Source organism: Giraffa tippelskirchi, chromosome 3 (assembly GCF_054371585.1).
Source record: "Giraffa tippelskirchi isolate mGirTip1 chromosome 3, T2T-mGirTip1v1.2.pri, whole genome shotgun sequence".
NCBI classification, from domain to species: Eukaryota; Metazoa; Chordata; class Mammalia; order Artiodactyla; family Giraffidae; genus Giraffa; species Giraffa tippelskirchi.
Window position 1 is genome coordinate 67720126 of NC_137277.1, and position 21774 is coordinate 67741899.

The 21774-nt window shown below is 39.1% G+C and overlaps 1 protein-coding gene across 15 annotated transcripts in view; it reads left to right on the plus strand.

Annotated features, from left to right (window-relative positions):
* Positions 1-21774, plus strand: part of WDR33 (WD repeat domain 33) — a 117222-nt gene that overhangs the window by 33333 nt on the left and 62115 nt on the right. For 4 of the 15 annotated variants that reach the window (XR_014079826.1, XM_081581113.1, XM_081581110.1 and 1 more), the window contains one exon: positions 1597-1844. The exons of 9 other annotated variants lie outside the window; for them this stretch is intronic. The gene's annotated coding sequence lies outside the window, so the exon portion shown is untranslated. Of the gene's footprint in view, positions 1-1596; positions 1845-12716; positions 12876-12993; positions 13117-21774 lie in introns of those variants that run through there. 2 more of the 15 variants (XM_081581114.1, XM_081581112.1) reach the window with 2 other exon arrangements.

Below are 21774 nucleotides of genomic sequence, written 5' to 3' on the forward strand. Positions count from 1 at the left end.
TTCCAACTCATTATATAAGGCTTAATATAAAACCAAATAAAGATATACAAGAAAGTAAAATATATCAGTACACCTTGCAAACATAGATGCAAAAGTCACAAAATATTAGTGATTCACATATAGCCAATTATAAAATAGTAAGTCATGACTAAATGGGATGTATTCTGGAAATGAAAGGCTGTTCAACATTTGAAAATCAGTTAGGGATAATTTATCATTATTAATAGGCTAGTCTTTGTAGAGGTTAGGCATTTGATACAGTTTTTCATACTTTCCTTTTCAAACTCCTGTCTCTTGCATCTTCTGCATTGGTAGGAGGATTCTTTACTACTGGCACCACCTAGGAAGCACCATTCACTCATGAAGGGCACCTGTAAAAGTTTATGACTAATGTCATATTTGGGCTTCTCTGGTGACTCAGACAATAAAGAATCTGCCTGCAGTGCAGGAGACCTGTGTTCAATCCCTGGGTCAGGAAGGTCCGTGGAGAAGGAAAAAGCAGTCTACTCCAGTATTCTTGCCTGGAAAATCCCATGTACCGAGGAGCCAGGCAGGGCTACAATCCATGGGGTCACGAAGAATCAGACACAACTGAGTGTCGTAACACAATGTAGTATTTAATGGTACATACTTTAATGGTGAAAGACAGTGCTTTTGCCCTTAAAATTTAGAACAGTGCAATAAGACAGGAAAAAAAAAGTACAGAGGACTTTCAGAACAGAAAGGAAGAAATGAAATTGCCTCTGTTTGCAAATGACTTGATTATCTATGCAGAAATTCCCAAGAAATCTGCAGGAAAGCTTCTAGAACTAGTGAGTTTAGCAAGATTTCAGCATATATAGACAATGTATACAATTGGTTGTATTTCTGTATACCAGCAATGGAATTATGTCAAAACTGGTTAACATTTAAGTAGCACCAAAAAAACAGATGTAAGTTTGACGAAATGTGTACAGGATCTCTGAGCTGAAAAGTATAAAACACTGATGAAAGAAATTAAAGAAGGTCCAATTGGGAAAAAAAAAGGTCCAATTGTAGAGAATTTACCTGTTTGTGGTTTTGAAGACTAAACATTAAGATGTAATTTCTCCTCAAATTGATCCACCAAATCAGAATCCCAGAAACATTTTTGGTAGGTAATGAATGATAAGCTACTTTTAGAAAATCATAGCATGGCAAAGAAACACAGATTACTAAAAGGCTTTTGCTAAAGAACAACATCTTTGGAGAATCTGATACGAAATTTAGCTGATTTCAAGGCGTTCTTTACAGTGAGAGTAATCAAAGTGTTGAGGCAGACCTCTGCAAAATGCAAAAGGCTATTCAGTAGAAAAAAGAGTCTTTTTTGTAATTGGTTACAGAATAATTGAGAAATATAAAACAATAAAATTGACACAGGAGAAAACAGGAGAAAAATCTTTGTAGCCTTGGCTTAGATAGAGACTTCTTAGATACAATCAAAAGCACAAAATCAATTGATAAATTTGGTTTCATTAAATGGAAACTTCTACTCTGAAAGAAATGGAGAGAATGAAAAGTGTTAGATTGACAGGAAATACTTGCAGATCACATATCTGATAAAGATTTTGCTTGTAGATTGTTGCAAGAACTCTCTGGAAACTCAACAGTAAGAAAACAACCCCAGGGAATCCCATTGAAGTCCAGTGATTATGGCTCCCTGCTCTCAGTGCCAAGGGCCTGGGTTAAATCCCTGGTTGAGGAACTAAGATCCCACAAGCCATGGAATGGGACCAAAAAATAAAAGAAGGAAAGAAAACAATCCACTTCAACAGTAGTAGGCAAAAGATTTGAACAGAAGCTCTGCTGGAAAGATTGAGTGACAAGTAAGTACCTGATAAGACTTCTACATCATTAGTCTCGAGGGAAATGCAAATTAAACCTCAGCAAGACACTACTTCTTGGGACTTCCCTGGTGGCCCAGTGGTAAAGAATCTCCTTGACAATGCAGGAGCTACATGGGTTCGATCCCTGATCCTGAAAGATTCCATATGCAGTGAAGCAACTAAGGCCAAGCACCACAACTCTTGAGTCTGTGCTCTGGAGCTTGGGAGCTGCAACTACTGAAGTCCATGTACCCTAGAATCCATGCTCCACAACAAGAGAAGCCACTACAGTGAGAAGCCTGCATGCCATAGAGTAGCCCCTGCTCATCATAACTAGAGAAAAGCTTGCATAGCAATGAATACCCAGCACAGCCAAAAGTAACCAAAATTATATGCATAGTTTTATTTATATGCCTGCTTAGTTGCTAAGTCAGGTTTGACTCTTTGCAACCCCCATGGACTATAGCCCACCAGGCCCCTTTGTCCATGGGATTTTCCAGGCAAGAATACTGGAGCGGGTTTTCAGTTCCTTCTCTAGAGGATCTTCCAACCAGGAGTGGAACCCACATCTCCTGCATTGGCATGTGGTTTCTTTACCCCTGAACCACCTGAGAAGCCCGTGGGTGTGGGTGGGTGTGGGTGTGTTTACCACTGAACCACCTGAGAAGCCAATGTGTGTGTGTGTGTGTGACTGTGACCTTTACTACTTCTCAACTATTAGGATGACTAAGAAGCAAAACAGACAGCCTTGTGCTCCACTTAGCAGACTATATACCAGGGGTTAGTGAGGATGTAGGATAGGACTGAGCTACTGAGCACACAGCAGAGAGCAACTGGAACTTTTACACATTGCTGTTGGGAAGGCACATATGGTACATCCACTTTGGGTAACAGTTTGTTTCCCATAAAGTTAAACTTAAATGACCCAGTAGTTTCAATCCTAGATATTTACACAAGAAAAATGAGAATTTATGTTCACACAAAAACTATTGTGAATGTTTATAGCAATTTTGTTCAAATTACCAAGCACTGAAAAAAATCCGGATGTTTCTATATTGGTCAGTGGATAAACAGTTGTGATACATCCATAGAATTCAACAGTAAAAAAAAGGAATTTAAAAATTTACCTTTATTTTGGCTGTGTTGAGTCTTGGTTGGGAAATGTGGGATCTTTTGTTGTGGTGTGTGAGCTTCTCTAGTTACGGCACACAGCCTTAGTTGCCCTGTGGTTTGTGGGATCTTAGTTCCCCAACCAAGGATCAAACCCATGTCCCTTACATTGGAAGGAGAGTTCTTAACCACTGGACCAGCAGGGAAGTCCACCAAAAGAATTGTTTGATACTAGCAACCACATTGGCAAACCCCAGAAGTAGTGTGCTGAATGGAAAATGCCACACTTAAATGGCTATATACAGCGTGTGATTCTCTTTATGTGACATTCTGTGAAAGACAAAAACTACCACGATAAGAGGATTTCCCTGGTGGTCCAGTGGTTAAGATTCCTGCTTCCACTGCCGGTGCTGTGGGTTAGATTCCTAATCAGGGAACTAAGATCCTGCATGCCACAGAGCTTATCTGAAAAAACTACAGGGATGAGAAAGAGATCAGTGGTTGCTAGGGGCTAGGAATATATGGGGGTGATGGAACTCTTTTACATCTTGATTGTTCCATGGTGTTTGTCAGAACTTAGAAACATACCAAAATGTGAATTTTATTGCATGTAGCTTTAAAAATAAGAGTATGAGAAGACAATCCAGACTGGGAGAAGATATTTGCAGAAGATGCGTCTGATAAAAGACTGTTATCTGAAATATGCAGAGAACTCTTAAAATTTAGCAATAAGAGCATGTGTACTTAGTTGCTCAGTCATGTCTGACTCTATGCGACCCCATGGACTGTAGCCCACCAGGATCCTCTGACCATGGGGATTCTCCAGGCAGGAATACTAGAGTAAATTGCTATGTCGTCCTCCAGGGGATCTTCCCAACCCAGGGATCAAACCTAGGTCTTCCACATTGCAGGTGGATTCTTTACTGTCCAAACCACCAGGGAAGCTCAGTAAGAACATAAACAACTCAGTTTAAAAAATAGACAAAAGATCTGAACAGACACCTCACTGAAGAAGATAAACAGGTGACAAATAAGAATATGGGAAGATGCACAGCATCATAAATTATTAGAGAATAGCAAATTACAACAATGAGATACTCCCACACACCTATTAGACTGTCTGAAATCCAAAACAGTATCAGCTGGTGAGGATATGGAACAACGCAAAGTTACATTCACTGCTGATGGGAATGCAAAATGGTGCAGTCACTTTTTACAGTTTGTTAGTTGTTTTACAAAATGAATTATACTCTTTATCAGTGGATCCAGTAATCACACTCTTTGGAGTTTAACCAAATGAGTTAAAAATAAGTGCATAGAAAAGACCTCCATATGAATATCTACCGTAACTTTATTCATAATTGCCAAAGCTTATGTAATCAAGCTATACTTTATAGGTGAGTGGATAAATGTGATCCATCCAGACAATGGAATGTTAGTGCTGAAAAGAAATGAGCTAACCTATTGTGGAAAAGACCTAGAGGGGTTTAAATACATATTTCCATGTGAAAGAAGCCAATCTGAATACATTTTTCAAAACTCATAGGATGTACAATACTGAGAATGAACCCTCATATAAACTTAGGGCTTTGAGAGACAATGATGCATTAATGTTGGTACACTGATTTTAACTTTCACTCTGATGCTGAATATTGTGGGGGAGGGGCACTGTGTGTGTGTGTGTGTGTGTGCGCGCGCGCGCACGTAAGTGTAGGAATTCTGCACTTTCTGCTTACTTGCTATGGAGCTAAAAACTGCTTTTAAAAAAATAAAAGTATATTCACCAGGAAGGTGAAAGGCTTAATATGCTGAGAACTGTAAAACTAATAAAGGAAATTGAAGATGATTCAGAGATATGAAAAGGTATCCCATGCTCTTGGATTGGAAGAATTAATATTGTTAAAATGGCCATACTGCCTAAAGCAATTACAGATTTAATATGATCTCTGTCATATTACCCATTATGTTTTTCACAGAACTAGAACAAAGAATTCTAAAGTTTATGTGGAACCATAAAAGACCCAGGATTGCTAAAGCAATCATGAGGGGAAAGAACAAAGCAGGAGGAATCACCCTCCAGACTTCAGACAATACTACAAAGCTATAGTAATCAAAACAGTATGGTATTGGCACAAAAGCATATATGAATCAATAGAACAGAATAGAGAGCCCAGAAACACCCCGCCACACCTACAGTCAGTTAATTTTTGACAAAGAAGGCAAGAATATACAGTGGAGATAAGGCAGTCTTTTCAGCAAATGGTGTTGGGAAGGTTGGACAGCTTCATATAAATAAAGTTAGAACATACCCTCACGTCACACACAAAAATTTAAAATTGCTTAAAGACTGTGGATAAGAGACTACACTATGAAACTCCTAGAAGAGAACAGAGGCAAAACATTCATTGATGTAAATTGTACCAGTGTTTTCTTAAGTCAGTCACCCAAGGCAATAGAAATAAAAGCAAAAATTAACAAATGTGACCTATTCAAACTTACAAGTTTTTACATAGCAAAGGAAACCATAAACAAAATGAAAAGACAGCCTATGAAATGGAAGGAAATATTTGTAAACGATGTGACCAACAACGATTAATTTGTAAAATGAACAGTTCATACAACTCAATATTAAAAAAAAACAAAATCCTATCAAAAAAATGGGCAGAAGATCTAAGTAGACATTTCTCTGAAGAAAACATAGATGACCAACAAGCATGTGAAAAGATGCTCAGCATTGCTAATCATTAGAGAAATGTAAATCAAAACCACAATGAGGTATCACCTCATACTGGTCAGAATGGCCTTCGTTAAAAAATCGACTCAAAATTCTCCAATCCAGGCTTCAACAGTACATGAATCGTGAACTTCCAGATGTTCAAGCTGAATTTAGAAAAGGCACAAGAACCAGAGATCAAATTGCCAACATCCATTGGATCATCGAAAAAGCAAAAGAGTTCCAGAAAAACATATACTTCTGCTTCATTGACTATGCCAAAGCCTTTGACCATGGGGACCACAACAAACTGTGGAAAATTCTTCAAGAGATGGGAATACCAGACCACCTAACCTGCCTCCTGAGAAATCTGCATGCAGGTCAAGAAGCAACAGTTAGGACTGGACATGGAAAAACAGAGTGGTTCCAAATCGGGAAAGGAGTATGTCAAGGCTGTGTATTGTCACCCTGCTTATGTAACTTGTATGCAGAGTACCTCATGAGAAATACTGGGCTGGAAGAAGCACAAGCTGGAATCAGTCTTGCCGGGAGAAATATCAATAACCTCAGATATGCAGATGACACACCCTTATGGCAAAGAACTAAAAAGCCTCTTGATGAATGTGAAAGAGGAGAGTGAAGAAGTTGGCTTAAAACTCAACATTCATAAAGCTAAGATCATGGCATCTGGTCCCATCACTTCATGGCAAATAGATGGGGAAACAGTGGAAACAGTGGCTGACTTAATTTTTTGGGCTCCAAAATCACGGCACATGGTGACTGCAGCCATGAAATTAAAAGAAGCTTGCTCCTTGGAAGAAAAGTCATGACCAACCTAGACAGCATATTAAAAAGCAGAGACAGTAACTTTGCCAACAAAGGTCCATCTAGTTCAAACCAGTCAAAAACTACTGGTTTTTCCAGTAGTCGTGTATGGATGTGAGAGTTGGACTATAAAGAAAGCTGAGCACCGAGGAATTGATGCTTTTGAACTGTGGTGTTGGAGAAGACAGCAAGGAGATCCAACCAGTCCATCCTAAAGGAAATCAGTCCTAAATATTCATTGGAAGGACTGATGTTGAAGCTGATACTGCAATACTTTGGCCACCTGATATAAAGAACTGACTCACTGGAAAAGACCCTTGATGCTGGGAAAGATTGAAGGTGCGAGGAGAAGGGGAAGACAGGATGAGATGGTTGGATGGCATGACCGACTCAATGGACATGAATTTGAGTAAACTCCAGGAGTTGGTAATGGACAGGGAGGCCTGGTGTGCTGCAGTCCATGGGGTCGCAAAGAGTGGGACACAACTGAGTGACTGAACTGAACAAGTCAAAAAATGCTAGAGAGGGTGTGGGGAAAAGGGAACCCTCCTACACTGTTGGTGGGAATATAAACTAGTGCAGCCCCTCTGGAAAAATGATATGGAGCTTCCTCAAAAAACTAAAAATAGAGTTGCCATATGATCCAGCAATTCCACTCCTGGGCATATTATCTGGATAAAATTATAATTCAAAAAGTACCTGCACCCCCTTTGTTCATACATTACAGTAATCAAGTCATGGAAACAACCTAAATGTCCATAGGCAGATGAATGGATAAAGAAGATTTGTATGTGTATAGAGTGGATTGCTATTTATTCATAAAAAGGAATGTGTTTGCAGTAATGTGAAGTTAAGTCAGAAGGAGAAAGACAAATACCATATGATATCTTCTGTGGAATCTAAATTAATGACTCAAATTAACTTATCTATGAAACAGACTCACAGGCACAGAGTACAGACTTTGTGGTTGCCGAGGGAGAGGGAGGGATGGAATGGGAGTTTGGGGTTAGTAGATACAGACTATTATATACAGACTGTATAAACAACAAGTTCCTACTATATCACACAAGGAACTATATTCAATATCTTGTGATAAACTATAATGGAAAAGAATGTTAAAAAGCGTGTATATATGTGTATGTATAGCTGAATCTCTTTGCTTTATAGCAGAAGTTAGCACAACATTGTAAAGCAACTATAATTTTTAAAAGTATATAAAGCATTAAATTTAAATGGAAAGGATGATCCGCTATGGCATTCAGACTTCTTGAATATATGTTAAATATTTTTCTTGACAATGAATGTAAGTAGACTGTCGGCTTCAAGGAAAACAACTGTCAGTATTTGTTGCCATTGATAAAAATTTAGTTTTCAAGCAAGAATTACAGTTTTGGAAAACTTGTGTCTGTGAGGTTGACTTTCCCAGTAGTTAGTAGTTTATATGATGAGGTCAGTGGTGATTTTAATAAAAATTATATATGTTTTACAAGAAATGTGACAGATGAAGTACCTTATTTTGTGGAACCATTGCTTTCCAAGTGATCAGTGCATGATGTTGTAAAATCACCAATGGTTTAAAGTTTCAAAGTGCAAAATAAACCAGTGTATTTTAACATAACAGTACAAAAAGCTTATTGATGTTGCATTATAGTTAATATTTAATAAACTATCACTCGTCAACTTTTGTTGGAATATCAAAGAGTACCTATAATTTTCTTCCTGTTTCCTAATATATATCTCTGTGTGCCCAGACGTTTTTCCGGCACTTGGAGTAGTGCACTGTAGCAGATTGAACACAGAAGCTGACAGGAGGACTGCTGTGCTAGTGCTCGGGATGAGAATCCACCTGCCAATTCAGGGGACACGCCACATGCCACGGAGCAACGGCTGCAGAGCCCATGCTCCAGAGCCTGCACACCGCAACCAGAGAAAGCCCTCCAAAAGCCCTCACACAAACCCAGTGCAGCCAGAAATAAAATAAAAGACATGAGATTTCACCCATTTTCAGTTAAGCTAGACACTAAAGAGATCTGCAGAAATGTAAAACACAGTGCGTTTCTCACTGGTTGTTTTTGGTGAAGGGAAAATAGTTATTATAATGAGTTTATCCTGGTTCTAAAATAAGTTAAATACTTTGAATTTTTCTAATTTTTAAATTTTACTTTCTTTAATTTCTAATATGGTAAGTATCTATGGCTATAAATACCCCAATAAACAAAAATTGGGTGGGAAGGAAGCCTCAATTTTTAAGAGTAAAGGAGCCCTGAAATAAGAATTTGCTACTGTAAAGAAACTCTTTCAGAGAATTCCATGGTGGTCTGTTGGTTAGTATTTGGCATTTTCACTGCTGTGACCTGGATTTGATTCCTGTTGGGGAACGAAGATCCCATAAGACGCTGAGTATAGCTTTTAAAAAAAAAGAGCAAGCAGCTGTTTTAGAACTAGGCTATCCAGGTTATTTTGTTCCGTGGTTCCCAAACTTTGCCACACTAAAGTATCACCTAGAAGTTTTTAAAACTCTCAGCTGCTCAGTTCATATCCCATACTATCAAATCAGAATGAAGATGAGAGCCTTAAAGTCTGACCTTAGAAACTGCTAACTTCAGCTTATCCTTGAATGTTTGAATTCTTTGTCTTTAATTCGGGAGGTCACTTTATGGGTACCTTAGCTGGGGCATAGCTTTTATTTACCTGCGCAAAGATGATTCACTAATCCAGTGAGAATTGGTTTGCTTAGTTTTTATTGATTTAAACAGTTGATAAATTAATGTATAATTCAGTTTTAAAAACTGTAATAATGGGAAAATCCTCTTTCTATGGTAATGACAAGGGGGGAAAAACACACCCAATAACCACTGACTTTATCTCTATTGAAAACAGTTGATGGTACAGGTTCCTTATCCCAGAATCACACTTGAAATACTAAGTTGTACTGTCTAATTAACTAGACAGATTTGTGGTCATATGCATTAAAGTTATTTTTAATATTTCTGTGCCTTTGAAATGGCACAGAAAAGTGAATGTAAAAGTCCAAATACAGTATCAGGAAACATTCATTAAGCTGGTCCAGTGCAATATCCACTAAAATGTCTCAGTAACCTTGTATCTAGGTGTACAACCAAAGCTGATTACCCCAAGTTACAAAAAATTGTGCAGTTAAATCTGAGGCCGAAAGCAATAAAACTTGGAAAACTCCTGCACTGAGGATTAACTAAAATTGATTTTTAATGTCATATTTAGTTACCAACAAGATAAAGAATCATGTGAAGTTTTTTTTCTAATGGAGAGTTGATTTTATTTCTTTCCCCATCTTTAAATGTAAATATATTTAAAAAATGTTACAGTGTTGGTGTTGGTTTCTGCCATGTGACGACACAAATCAGCCGTAATTGTGCATACATCTCCTCCTTCCCTAGCTTCCCTTCCTTCCCCTCATCCTATCCCTACAGGTCATCACAAAGCGCCAGACTGGGCTCTGTGTGCTACACAGCACGTTCTCATCAGCCATCCATCTTACAGCTGATAGTGTATATGTGTTGATGTTACTTTCTCTTTTTGTCCCACTCTGTCCCTCCCTACTGTGTCCACAAGTCCAGAATCATGAACTTTTATAAACTACTTATTTAAACAGTTTCCTTCCTGTTTATTTTTTTTAAAATGGAATGGTCTCAGGATAATGTCTCCTGACTTGTTCAGAATTCATATTTATCAATGATTGGACATTGAAGAGAGAACACAATGTTCATTTTGTTATTGGTCTTTTTTTTTTTTTTTTTTTGACCACTCAGTGTAGATCCCCTCCAAGTTCTGTGACAGTTCAGTTCAGTCTAGTCAGTTTAGTTGCTCAGTCGTGTCTGACTCTGTGACCCCATGGACTGCAGCACTCCAGGCTTCCCTGTCTATCACCAACTCGTGGAGTTTACTCAAACTCATGCATATTGAGTCAGTGATGCCATCCAACCATCTCATCCTCTGTCATCCCCTTCTTCTCCCGCCTTCAGTCTTTCCCAGCATCAGGGTCTTTTCAAATGAGTAAGTTCTTCAGATCAGGTGGCCAAAGTATTGGAGTAACAACTTTAGCATCTGTGCTTCCAATGAATATTCAGGACTGATTTCCTTTAGGATGGACTGGTTTTATCTCCTTGCTGTCCAAGGGACTCTCAAAGAGTCTTCTCCAACACCATCACAGTTCAAAAGCATCAATTCTTCGGTGCTCAGCTTTCTTTATAGTCCAACTCTCATATCCATACATGACTACTGTAAAAACCATAGCTTTGACTAGATGGACATTTGTTTGCAAAGTAATGTCTCTGCTTTTTAGTAAGTTATTTAGGTGGTCATAACTTTTCTTCCAAGGAGCGAGCGTCTTTTAATTTCGTGGCTGCAGTCACCATCTGTAGTGATGTTGGAGCCCCAAAAAATGAAGTCTGACACTGTTTCCCCATCTATTTCCCATGAAGTGATGGGACCAGATGCCATGATCTTAGTTTTCTGAACTTTGAATTTTAAGCCAACTTTTTCACTCTCCTCTTGCACTTTCATCAAGAGGCTCTTTAGTTCTTTGCTTTTTGCCATAAGGGTAGTGTCATCTGCACAGCTGAGGTTATTGATATTTCTCCTGACAAGCTTGATTCCAGCTTGTGCTTCATCCAGTCCAGCATTTCTCATGATGTACTCTGCATATAAGTTACATAAACAGTGTGACAATATACAGCCTTGACGTACTCCTTTCCTGATTTGGAACCAGTCTGTTTTTCCATGTCCAGTTCTAACTGTTGCTTCTTGACCTGCGTACAGATTTCTCAAGAGGCAGGTCAGTATTCATTCCCATCTCTTAAAAAATTTTCCACAGTTTGTTGTGATCCACACAGTCAGAGGCTTTGGCATAGTCAATAAAGCAGAAGTAGATGTTTTTCTGAAACTCTCTTGCTTTTTCAGTGATCCAATGGATATTGGCAATTTGATCTCTGGTTCTTGTGCCTTTTCTAAATCCAGCTTGAACACCTGGAAGTTCCCGGTTCACATATTGTTGAAGCCTGGCTTGGAGAATTTTGAGCATCACTTTGCTAGCGTGTGAAATGAGTGCAATTGTGCGGTAGTTTGAGCATTCTTGGGCATTGCCTTTCTTTGGGATTGGAATGAAAATTGACCTTTTCCAGTCCTGTGGCCACTGCTGAGTTTTCCAAATTTGCTGGTATATTGAGTGCAGCACTTTCACAGCATCATCTTTTAGGATTTGAAATAGCTCAGCTGGAATTCCATTACCTCCACAAACTTTGTTCATAGTGATGCTTCCTAAGGCCCACTTGACTTCACATTCCAGGATGTCTGGCTGTAGGTGAGTGATCACACCTTCGTGATTATCTGGATCGTGAAGATCTTTTTTGTACAGTTCTTCTGTGTATTCTTGCCACTTCCTCTTAATATCTTCTGCTTCTGTTAGGTCCATACCATTTCTGTCCTTTATTGTGCTCATCTTTGCATGAAAAGTTCCCTTGGTATCTCTGATTTTCTTGAAGAGAACTCCAGTCTTTCCCATTCTCTTGTTTCCTCTATTTCTTTGCATTGATTTCAGAGGAAGGCATTCTCATCTCTCCTTGCTATTCTTTGGAACTCTGCATTCAAATAGGTATATCTTTCCTTTTTTCCTTTGCCTTCTCTTCTCTTCTTTTCACAGCTATTTGTAAGGCCTCCTCAGATAACCATTTTGCCTTTTTGCGTTTCTTTTTCTTGGGGATGGTCTTGATCCTTGCCTCCTGTAGAATGTCACGAATCTCCCTCAGTAGTTCTTCAGGCACTCTGTCTTTCAGGTCTAGTTCCTTGAATCTATTTGTCACTTCTACTGTGTAATCATAAGGAATTTTATTTAGGTCATACCAAATGGTTTAGTGGTTTTCCCTTCTACGACAGATTAGGTATCGAATTTCTTTTAGGTAGATTTATTGATCTTACGACCTACTGGTCTGGAGATGATCAATACAATTGAGGTTCCTAGGCCGAGGTTCTAACCTAGGTTTGTGTTAATCAGGGTGAGATCTTAAAACGTTTTGTTATTTTTAAAAGCCCTACAGTAATTGTACTTGCTGTCTTACAAGCATCAGTAATTTGCTTTGGGTTAGAATTCTTTCCTCTCAGTTTGGGCAAACAAGCTTTTATTTGCTGCCGATCAGAAGCTCTGATTAGTGGTTGACGTGGTGAGAATTGTTACGTTTCATAATTCCGCCAGATTCTGGTGCCATAGCTTCTGTAGCCAGATGCTGTACCCACACTGGACAGATGCTGTATTTGAACTTCTTTGGGCATGGATACTCACTGGCAGTAGAAATTAAGTCATCAAAAGTGGACGATGGCATAAATAAGAAACTCTTCATTTTCACTTAATGGTTTGTTAACATTAAGCCATTTGCTTTTTTTGACAGGAAGGAAATATTTTTTACATTATGACCCAGTGTATTTGTTGGTTAGTCACTAAATCATGTCTGACTTTTTGCGACCCTGTAGACTGCAGCATGCCAGGCTCTTCTGTCCTCCAGTCCGTTTGCTAAAACCCAGCACATACACATGTACAATTGGAACAAGTTTCACAGAAGCAATTCTTACCTTTGAAGTGTGTGGTTTAATGTTGTAAGTTCTATTTTTTAAACTACTGAGGTAATGCTAGTTGTCAGACATGTTGACTTCAGGATCCACCAATGGGATATGAATGAATAAAGAATCAACAGTCCTATAAGTTAGTTGATGAACTTTCAGGCAATAGAGCTTTCTTTTGATGCAGAGCCTCGGGTCTGTCCTGAATTGTAAAGATTTTTTTATTCAGTTGTGTGAAACATTTAGTAGATCCATTTTGAATTGAATTTGTGGAATTAGTTAAGTGTTATTTTCCAGTAAAAAATACAGTTGACCCTTGACCAATGTGAGTTTGATCTGTACAGGTTCAGTGTTGATAATTTTCAGTAGTAAATGTGGTAGTACTGCATGGTTCTTTGTTGGTTGCATCTGAAGTTGTGAAGAACCATGAATATGGAGGGCTGACTGTAAGTTATACTTGGGTTAACCCTCTGTTGTTCAGGAGTCAGCTGTACACCTTTCCCCCTGTGTTTTAGTTGGAGATAGGCTGTGATGGTAAAGTTTTTCTTACAGAGACAGAACTGTTTGTTTGGGAAAGATTATTTTGGATTATGTTTGGGGAAAAGATGATTCAGGTCGTGGTGTTCTAAATGAATGAGTCTTACTTTTGTGTCTTTCACAATGTCCTTTCCTCTGACCTTCTCTCACCCCATCCAAATTTTAACTTCTTACGGTTGAATTATGCAGTAAGCACCTTATGTTATATCCCTGTTGTCTATAAATAGTCCTGGCAAACAAGCATAGTAGGTTCTCAGTGTAATAGTGTTTTCACATTGCTTTCTTGATGAGCTTTTCTGTTCTGATAAACTGTCTTGAGAACAGGCTTTGTGTGCATTTCTGTCTTTAACCTGCCAGGTCGTTAGTGCTCACTGATTACTTATTGAAGTGAATTACATTTCTCGTTATGCTTTTCCCATGTCATAGGGATTTTTCAACAAATCCAACAGTTCCTAAGTGTATGTATTCATGACTAGTTAGTAACTGCTTCAGTGAACTTGGTGGCTGCTCATTATATTAATAACTTTTACTATATAAATTCCAGTTTGTCTTCTCATCACTTTCTGTTCATTCTACTATTATTGCTCTAATTTTTGAGTTGTGATACTACTGGTGTAGTTTTTTTTTTTTAAACTTTAAACCTTTTGTATTGGCCTATAGCCAATTAACAATATTATGCTAGTTTCAGGTGAACAGCAAGGGACTCAGCCATACATAAATATGTATCCATTCTCCCCTAAACTCCCCTCCCATCCAGGCTGGCACCTAACATTGAGCAGAGTTCTGTGTGCTATACAATATAGCAGTGTCTACATGACCTTCCCCACGTCTCTAGCTGTGCCTTCCCCCTGGCAACCATAAGTTTGTTTTCTTATGTCTGTGTCATAAGTCTGTGAGTCTCTGTTTTCAAAGTAAGCTCACTTGTATCATTTCTTTTTAGATTTCATCCATAAGGGATGTCATATATTTCTCCTTCTCTGACTTACTTCACTCAGTATGACATTCTCTAGGTCCATCCATGTTGCTGCAAATGGCATTATTTCATTATTTTTAATGGCTGAGTAATACTCCATTGTATATGTGCCACATTTTCTTTATCCATTTCTCTGTTGATGGACATTTAGGTTGCTGCCATGTCTTGGCTATTGTAAACAGTGCTGTAATGAACATTGGGGTGCATATATCCTTTCAGATCATGTTTTTGTTTATACAGTTTTTATTTTTACATTTTTTAGTAGTTTTTATTACTTTAATCAGAAGTTAGTCTCAGTGAAATGAGTTACTGTTTAGCACAGTTCTACAGCGTGAAACTTGTAATGACTTCTTTAAGAAAAGCATTTGTGTAGGGAGTTCCTTGGCAGTCTAGTGGTTAAGACTTTGGCTTCCAGTGAAAGGGGCATGGTTCAATCACTGGTCAGGGAACTAAGATCCCACATGCTGTGCAGTGTGGCCAAAAAAAAAAGCATTTGTTTTTTGTTTTTCCTACCTTCATTTGTAATCTTGGTAATATCAGATGACTAAGATTATAAAAGAGGTTATTTTGTCATAGTTGGGACAAGAAGCAGAATTAGAATGCTTGTATGGATTTGCATGCACAAGCATCTGAGAACTAAGTCTGGGTATTCCAGTTTGTTCACAGACTAATCAGTACATTGGCTAAAGGAATAATATATTTCATACAAAATAGTATCTTTGAGCAAAAAGTATGTTTGGAGTTACCTACATTAAACTTGTTGTCCAGGTTGAGAAAACAGATGCAGGGAAATTGCATGACTTGCTTAATTTTGGAGAAAGCTTGAAATATGCTGCTTGCTTTTGTGGATTTAGGAGTGTTTGTATTTGCCAAAAATAGAGGTGGGGACCAGACACCACAAAGTACGAAATCTGTTCTGTGAACTTAGAAGTGATATTCGTTGAATCAGAACAATATGTTGTACCTGATGCAAGGTATAATAAAAAGTAGGCACTTGGTAAAATTGTGCCAATTCCTTGAAATGTTGAAGGTTAGTGTGTATGAGAAAGACGAGGAATTCAGTGTTTCAGATGGAGTTTTTTTCCTTAGCAGTTTGGTTCTATTGTTGGTATGTATTTAATAATCATACACAGATTTCTTGTTCTCATTCCACCTCAGTTTCTGTCTTGCCTACAGCCTCCTTCCCCCTACCCCATTTCCTCTATCTCTCCCTCATGCTCCACCCCAGATATGAGATAAATATGCTTTGGAGATGACCCTGACTTCTAGTTTAAATTTGTCGTCTCTGTTAGTGTAGCTCAATTGTGAATACTGCAGTGAGTAGAAATTACGGTAATTATTTTTATGAAAGGTAAAGCTCTTCTTTTTTTGTATTTGGTTATTTATATGGTTCCTTGAATTACAGTCTCCTGAGTGAAGCTTGGAAAAGATAGTTTCAGTGATTTGATTGATGGATCTATCTATCTGGGCCACTCAGTTTTAACCTCATATGTCAAGTTTTCTGCTGTTGCAATCAAAGAGAGTTATTATATCATTATTGCAGAAATCTTTTGGCAACCCATGTTGAAGGAGGATCAGGAGGTCTAGGTGCTTTGCTCTGCCTCTGTGTTAATCTGCTTGGGTTGCCAGGACAAAATGCCTTAGACTGGGTGGCTTAAACAGCAAACAGTTTCACACAGTTTTGCAAGTTAGAAGTCTAAGATTAAGATGTGACAGGGGGTTAGTTTCTTCTGAGACCTCTCTTCTTGGCTTGTAGATGGCTGTTGTCTTCCCTTGTTTTCACATGGCTCTCCTGTGCATGTCTGTGTCATAATCTCCTCTTCTTATTAGGGTACTAGTCATAAGGTTCAGAGCTTTATCTCCAAATACAGTCATATTCTGAGGTATTGGAGGTTAGGACTTCCACATAGGAATTTGTGAAGGAACACACTTCAGCTTGTCAGTTCAGTTCAGTTCAGTCACTCAGTCATGTCCGACTCTTTGCGACCCCACGAATTGCAGCACGCCAGGCCTCTCTGTCCATCACCAACTCCCGGAATTTACCCAAACCCATGTCCATCGAGTCGGTGATGCCATCCAACCATCTCATCCTCTGTCGTCCCCTTCTCCTCCCGCCCCCAATCCTACCCAGCATTAGGGTCTTTTCCAATGAGTCAACCCTTCGCATGAGGTGGCCAAAGTATTGGAGTTTCAGCTTCAACATCAGACCTTCCAATGAACACCCAGGATTGATCTTTTTTAGGATGGATTGATTGGATCTCCTTGCAGTCCAAGGGACTCTCAAGAGTCTTCTCCAACACCACAGTTAAAAAGCATCAATTCTTCAGCACTCAGCTTTCTTCACCGTCCAACTTCAGCTTGTAGCAACCACTAAATGGCTCTGTTTTTGACTTTGGACAAGTTATAGTGATTTGCAGGAAGTGATACTGACGTGTGTTAAGGCATTTATGAAGATTGGTTACTGTATTGTCAGGAGGTTTGTTTATGTTTTATTTTAGGGCTGGATTTTGATTTGGAATATACTTTTTTTTTCTCTTTTTCTTCATGCTGGACCTTTATTTCTAGAACACAAGTGGTACTTGACTATTCACGGAAAAGTGAAAGACCTTTTTTTTCAGAACAAGTTTTATCAACAGATCAGTAAATGGAAATATATTTTGTCCCATCCTCTGTAAAATCTTTTTGAAAGCTTTATTTTTATTTGTCCATGAATTCGCAAAGAACTGGACACAACTGAGTGACTGAACTGAACTGAGTTTAGTTTAGTCTTGTTTTTGACACACCTGTTATTTCCCCAATGAAGTATGGAGCCTGTGTCCCCTGAATTGGAAGCATGGATCTTAACCACTGGACCATCAGGAAGTACCTGTGATGTCTTAAATGAAAGAGTAATATTTTTTTTCTAGCTTTAACAAGTGAGTTATTTAAAAGCATTAGTAACAACATATTGATTGTTTTGCATTTGACTTCAGCCTTTGACTGTGTGGATCACAATAAACTGGAAAATTCTGAAACAGATGGGAATACCAGACCACCTGACCTGTCTCTTGAGAAACCTGTATGCAGGTCAGGAAGCACCAGTTAGAACTGGACATGAAACAACAGACTGGTTCCAAATAGGAAAAGGAGTACGTCAAGGCTGTATATTGTCACCCTGCTTATTTAACTTATATGCAGAGTACATCATGAGAAATGCTGGGCTGGAAGAAGCACAAGCTGGAATCAAGATTGCTGGGAGAAATATCAATAACCTCAGATATGCAGATGACACACCCTTATGGCAGAAAGTGAAGAGAAACTAAAAAGCCTCTTGATGAAAGTGAAAGAGAAGAGTGAAAAAGTTGGCTTAAATCTCAAAGTTCAGAAAACTAAGATCATGGCATCTGGTCCCATCACTTCATGGGAAATAGATGGGGAAACAGTGGAAACAGTGTCAGACTTTATTTTTTTTGGGCTTCAGAATCACTGCAGATGGTGATAGCAGCCATGAAATTAAAAGACACCTACTCCTTGGAAGGAAAGTTAGGACCAACGTAGACAGCATATTAAAAAGCAGAGACATTACTCTGCCAACAAAGGTCCATCTGGTCAAGGCTATGGTTTTTCCAGTGGTCATGTGTGGATGTGAGAGTTGGACTGTGAAGAAAGCTGAGTGCCAAAGAATTGATGCTTTTGAACTGTGGTGTTGGAGAAGACTCTTGAAGAGTCCCTTGGACTGCAAGGAGATCCAACCAGTCCATCCTAAAGGAGATCAGTCCTGGGTGTTCATTGGAAGGACTGATGTTGAAGCTGAAACTCCAATACTTTGGCCGCCTCATGTGAAGAGTTGGCTCATTGGAAAAGACTGTGATGCTGGGAAGGATGGGGGCAGGAGGGGAAGGGGACGACAGGGGATGAGATGGCTGGATGGCATCACTGACTCAATGGACATGAGTTTGGGTAAACTCCAGGAGTTGGTAATGGATAGGGAGGCCTGTTGTGCTGTGATTCATGGGATCGCAGAGTCGGACACAACTGAGCGACTGAACTGAACTGAACTCAGCCATAGTTTGTCATATTTGTACAGTAGATCCTAGGTTTGGCTCTTGATTAGTGCTTTATATCCATGTACCCATCACCCAACTTTAATACTGTCAGCTTTCTGTAAATGTTTCATCTGTGGTGGTGGTGGTTTAGTCACTAAGTCGTATCTGACTCCTGTGACCCTATGGTCTGTAGCCTGCTAGTGTTTCCTCTACTCCATATAAAGTTTTTTTCCAGTGGACTAAACCCCTATTTTTTAAGTGAGGTAAAAGTCATATAACATAGAATTCACTGTCCTAACCATTTTAAAGTGTCTAATTCAGTGCTACTCAGTGTATTCACACACAGTGTTGTGCAGCTGCCACCTCTACCTGGTTCCAGATATTTTCATCATCATCAAAGGAAGCTCCATTCCCATTATGGAGTCATTGCCCATTCTTCCCTTTACCTGCCAACCACTAATGCGCTTTCTGTCACTGTGTATTAGCCTGTTCTGGATTTGGGTATAAACGAAGGCATATATTATATGACCTTTTATCTTTGGCTTCTTTTGTTTACGTAGTTCTTTTGAGAGTCATCCGTGTTGTAGCATATGTCAGCACTTCACTCCCTTGTATTTTTGTCTGAATAATTAAGCCTCTTTTGATATGTATAAAAATATTCTCATTTGATATCAATAGTAGAAACTAGAATATTAGGATAATTTTATTCTAATAAAATGAGAAATTTGATGATTGTAAAGTGAAAAAATAGTAATGTAAAAGTATACTTACCAAAGCTGCATTTTTTTAGAATTATTGACAGAGACATCGAAATTAAAGCCTTTAGTTGAAATCTGGATGCTGAAACTTAATTGGATTCATGGGATAGCTGAATAAACAGGTTTCCTCACCAACTTGATTGAGGCAGTTGCAGTCTGTTTAATTCATACACAGCCTGAAAAGAGAGACAGATTGTGTCTCATTGCACCGTTGTTGTTTTTAGTTGCTAAGTTTTGTCTGACTCTTTGTGACCCCATGGGTTATAGCGTGCCAGGCTCCTCTGTTTTTGGGATTTCTCAGGTAAGAATACTGGAGTGGGTTGCCATTTCCTTCTCCAGGGGATCTTCCCAATCCATGGGATCCAACCTGCATCTCTTGCATTTAGAGGCGAATTCTTTACCACTGAGCCACCAGGGAAGCCCTGTATCATCTCATTACAAATTAACATTTGTTAGGGTCTTGTGGAATTGTTCCAGAGTAGAGGAAATAATACTACATTCATGTTTTGCTATGAACAAAGCTAGTGGAGATGATGGAATTCCAGCTGAGCTGTTTAATTAAAATCCTCAAAGGTTATGCTGTTAAAGTGCTGTACTCAATATGCCAGCAAATTTGGAAAACTCAGCAGTGGCCACAGAACTGGAAAAGATCAGTTCACATTTCAATCCCAAAGAAGGACAGTGCCAAAGAATGTTCAGACTACCATACAGTTGCACTCATTTCACATGCTAGCAAGGTAATGCTCAAAATCCTTCAAGCTAGGCCTTAGCAGTACGTGAACCAAGAACTTCATGGTGTGCAAACTGGGTTTAGAAAAGGCAGAGGAGCTAGAGTTCAAATTGCCTACATTCGTTGGATCATAGTGAAAGCACGAGAATTCCAGAAAAATATACTTCTGCTTCATTAACTACTCTAAAGCCTTTGACTTTGTGGAACACAACAAACTGTGGAAAATTCTCAAAGAAATTGGAATACCAGACCACCATACCTATCTCCTGAGAAACCTATATGCCAGTCAAGAAGCAACAGTTAAAACCGGACATGGAACAATGAACTGGCTCAAAACTGGGAAAGGAGTATGTGAAGGCTGTGTATTGTTACCCTGTTTATTTAATTTCTCCGCAGAGTACATCATGCAAAATGCCAGGCTGGATGACTTACAAGCTGGAATCAAGATTGCTGGTAGAAATATCAACAGCCTCAGATTTAGAGTGGTATCATCTGCATATCTGAGGCTGTTGGTATTTCTCTCGGCAACTCTAATGGCAGAAAGTGAAGAGGAACTGAAGAGTCTTGATGGGGTGAAAGAGGAAAGAGAGAATGCTGGTTTATAACTCAGCATTCAGAAAACTAAGATCATGGCATCCGGCCCCATCACTTCATGGCAAGTAGAAGGGGAAACAGTGGGAGCAGTGACAGGTTTTATTTTCTTGGGCTTGAAAAATCACTGTAGATGGTGACTGCATCAGTTAAATTAAAAGACGCTTGCTCCTTAGAAGGAAAGCTATGACAAACCTAGACAGCAAATTAAAAAGCAAAGAAATCACTTTGCTGACAAAAGTATATATAGTCAAAGCTATGGTTTTTCTAGTAGTCATGTATGGATGTGAGAGTTGGACCATAAAGAAGGCTGAATGCTGAAGAATTGATGCTTTTGAACTATGGTGCTGGAGAAGACCCTTGAGAGTCCTTTGGACTGCAAGGAGATCAAACCAGTCAACCCTAAAAGAAATCAACCCTGATACTCTTTGGAAAGACTGATGCTGCGCTCCAAAACTTCAAGAGCCACTCATTGAAAATGACCCTGATGCTGGGAAAGATTGAGGGCGGGAAGAGAAGGGGCAACAGAGGATAATATGGTTGGATGGCATCACCGACTCAGTGGATGAGTTTGAGCAAACTCTGAGATGTAGTGAAGGACAGGGAAGCCTCATGCACTGCAGTCCGTGGAGTTGAAAAGAGTTGGACATGACTTAGCGACTGAGCAACAACAACCACAACAACATGTTTTATTTCTCAAATTTAAAAAAATTCATTTAATTTCAAAAGCTTGTCTGTCTATGCTGGGTCTTTGTTTCGATATGTGGGCATCTCTAGTTCCTGCACGTGGGCTTGTTTGCCCCAAGGCATATGGGATCTTAGTTCCCTGACCAGGGAGTGAACCCAAGTCCCTTGCATTACTGGACCTCCAGGGAAGTTCCTATTTATTTTTCGTATTGTGGGAGTCAGGGCTTAATCTCCCCACTCCCACCTTTCCTCCTCCATTTCCTTTCTGTTATCATTATCAGATGGTTTCAGGAGACACTAAAGTGACATGGGTGTATTAAGTTCACCCAAAGGAAATCACAAATTTATTTTCAGGTCCTTAGTGTCTTGAATTAAGAAAGGCAAATGTAAGAA